Here is a 229-nt window from a genome sequence, read left to right on the forward strand (position 1 = left end):
GTAAGGCTGGAATATAAATCGGTGCTAACAAGAAGATCGACTCCGTGTCCTTACTTCACCTTATGCCATTGCACCTGGGGCAGCATATGGTCTGTGAAAGCTGCCACTAGGCTCAGATTTGTTAAGAGAAATCCGTATGGGCAGCAACACTCGCAGGCAGCGCAGCATGGTGAATTGAGGCTATGAGATTTGTGGGTTTTGTCTTAGCCTCTTTCTAAAGGGCGGCTTA

Source organism: Cariama cristata, unplaced genomic scaffold, assembly GCF_000690535.1.
Source record: "Cariama cristata isolate BGI_N322 unplaced genomic scaffold, ASM69053v1 scaffold10395, whole genome shotgun sequence".
In the NCBI taxonomy this organism is placed as follows: domain Eukaryota; kingdom Metazoa; phylum Chordata; class Aves; order Cariamiformes; family Cariamidae; genus Cariama; species Cariama cristata.